We start from the raw sequence: 3,397 nt of genomic DNA on the forward strand, positions 1-3,397 counted from the left end.
CCTGGAATGCAAATCACGTGCTTCATTTAATTAGGGTGATAAAATTACTTTTGCCAATTCAGTTTCCTGTTCTTCCTGATTTTGGGGACTCCACCCATACCCCCTGTCTCATTCAGAAGGGTTTTTGGCACCGTGTCCTTTCCAGTAAAGGGTCCACCAAGTACCTGGATAGAGAGAAGGTTCCACAAGAATAAGGGAGCAGGTCTCCATCAAAACAGTGCAGAGCCACACACGGGGAGAACTCAGCAACATTCATCTACTGAGAACCCAGGACAGGAGGCACTGCAGAAATTTTAACTGGGGGCTTCCCTGGTGGCCTAAGGGTTAAGTCTCAGCGTTATAACCACTGAGGCCTGAGTTTGATCCCCAGCCAGGGAGCTAGCCCACATAAGGCACAGCCGACCTCTCCTGTCTCATCCGCTGCTCCCCTCAGCAGTGTATTTCAGTAAATCTGCCTGCTCTGCTCCCCACACTGTATCTGGTAAATCCTTTCACCTCCTGTACCTCTGGCCTACATTCCAGTCCTTTCTCCTGATGAACTTTCACTATCAGTTTTACCCCAACAAGCCTTGTCAATCACACTTTCTAAGTAACATGAAGGTTGAGAAGAGAAATAAGCAGGAAAGGTTTTTGTCTGTTTTTCAGCTTACAATCGACCTGGAAGAAAGAAACATACCTCTAAAACAAAGACGTGACGAGAATTAGAACTGCTGATAGGAACTACAAATGCTTTAGGACTTCAGAGGAAGTGGGGGATATGTGTATCAGCGCATCTGCTGGGTCTCATGCCCACGAGCAGCTTGAGTTGGCAGATACTCAACAATGATGGCCTTTCGGCTGAAGGGGGTGGACATGGAGGAAGTGCAGACTTCACCTGGCCATGAGGTGCTGGCAGGCACAGGCAGGGGGGAACTGCAGGGAGAGGAAGCAGCAGAAGCCAACTGCTCCTTACTTGATCTTGGAAGCTAACTTATCTCAGGGAAGGGATTCCCAAGGAGGCTGCTCATGGGCAGGCAGAATCACACACCCTCCATCAGACAGGCCAGGCGGGCTCATTTCCAGCAGGCCAGGCAAGCAGGCCCTCCCAGGAGTGAGAGACAGCCTCTTCTTCCCGCCCCTTTCACTAGAAAGTGCAAGAGAGAAAAGGCAGAGCTGAGGGAAAGACCCTCCAGCAGGTGCCTCTGAACTGAACTACAGAAATGCCGTGGCCGGACCCCAGTACCTAGAAGTAACTGGGAACATTAAGCACCAAATCCTCTCATGTAATTTACCAAATCACGGGCGGCAGGTGACAACGTATAAGACTTAAGTTAAAAAACAAGCCTTGGGGGCCTCCCCGGTGGCGCAGCGGTTGAGCGCTGGGTTGCGAAGCTGCAGACGGCCTCTGTGGCGCTGGTTCGATCCCCGGCTGCTCCCCGGCCACCGGAGGAGGGTCCCACATGGTGTGCAGACCTCTCCTGCCGCCCGCTGCTCCCGCGCTTCTGACTGTACCCAGTGCATGTATAAACAAAACAAACAAACAAATAAATAAAACATGCCTCTATAAAAAAAAAAAACCAAAAAAAACCCAAGCCTTGGATGTCAGCCACCTGGTTGCATGATCTTAGGCAAGCACCATCTTTACCACCACCACCGTCACTGTTACTATCACCACCCTTTACTGGGATTAAAAAACTGTGAGAAATTACCTTCCTATCCCTTCACCAACATCTTGCTACAGATGAAACTCTCGGGGTAGATCACCTTATCTAAAGTCATCCAAATAGAAGTAGTGGAGTAAGAAACTGAATTCAGATCTGCTAATACAACCCCAGGCCAGGCAGCTGAACTGCTTTAAAGTGGCAGAAGATCTTCAAGTAATCCTTCCCGCGAGCTACGTGGGGTGGAGGAGGGATGGGGTCAGTGGAAGAGGAAGACAGGATGGACTGCCATGTGGGCTAGGATATGGGAGGGCGGAAAATATTACATCATCAGAGTAAGGGGTAAGCTTTCAGCTAAGTACTACAAGACATGGCGTAGCGGCAACCTGCTCTATGAAATGAGTGACACTGTTTTAGGAACCATGAAGGGAAATGAAACATATCATTATCTCCCTGTCCTCAGTGCCTGTGCGACCTATGTTATACAATGAACTTCTAGGTTCACCCACAGATGCTATGAAATCAACTTTTCCCTCAAAATTACATAACCAAATCTTTTACTATTTTGTTTAAACTTCTCTCTCAGGTGATTCGGCTGTGATTCAGATGGGAGAAGGTAGGTAGCTGACTTCATTTCTACATGGTGTTTTCATAAATGGCTTATATATTCTCAAATATTCAATACAAACATGTATACACACAAGTCTAGTTTAGATTCTTAGTTTCTAAGGTCTCACAGTTGTGTGTACATAATAACATCAGCAGTAGGACAAGTCCTATTCCAGTTTCTAAATCAATCTTGACTTAGAGGTGAGCTTTATCTCCCTGCTCCTACGAATTTTTTTCTAGGCAGACTAAGAATTGACACAATCCTGTTCTTCTGTGTTATCCTAAATGTTTCTTGTAGCCAACCAGGACTTAATATCCACCACTTACAGGTGATCATATTGAAAAACCAAGAAAAGGATTAGTAGTAGTAGTAGCAGTAGTAGTAATAGTAGTGGTAGTAGTAGCAGCAGCAGCAGCAGCAGCAGTAATAGTGGAATGATAGCAGTCACAGTGGCAATATTAATTCTAGCTAAATTTTATTAAGAACCTGCTATATACCTTGTATAGGTGCTAACCTATTTAATATATCAATAATATCTACATCCTTTTGATATATAATACTTAAATCTTATATGGTAGGCACTATGATTCAGCCTATTTTATAAATGAGGGAACTAAGGCTGGAAAACAGTGAGTGACTTGCTGTAAATTAACTGTTTATGTATGAATCTGTTTCTAGCCTCTGCTTTCTTTTGTTATTTATATTCCACAAATGAGTGAAACCAGCGGGTGTCTGTAATTTTTTGACTTATTTCATCTCGCATAGATCCATTCATTTTGTTCCAAAAGGTACTATTTCTTCTTTTTAAATAGCTGAGTAGTATTTCATTGAGTATATTCCACAATTTCTTCATCTAGTCATCTGTCAGTGGATATTAGGTTGATTCCATGTCTTGGCCACTGTGAATATGCTGCTATAAACACAGGGGTGCAGAAGTCTTGTGAGTGTTTTAATATTCCTTGGGTGTATACCTGGGAGTGTTATTGCTGGACCATATGGTATTTTCTCTTTGAGTTCTCTAAGGAATCGCCAGACTATTTTCCATATAGGCTCTTCACACAAGGTTGAATAGAAGTGCTGACGGTGGGTTTTAAATGTTTAAAATGACAGTTTTATTTACAGCTTATTTTAAGAATTGTCTCTTTGC

Source organism: Talpa europaea (assembly GCF_964194135.1).
Source record: "Talpa europaea genome assembly, chromosome: 5".
In the NCBI taxonomy this organism is placed as follows: domain Eukaryota; kingdom Metazoa; phylum Chordata; class Mammalia; order Eulipotyphla; family Talpidae; genus Talpa; species Talpa europaea.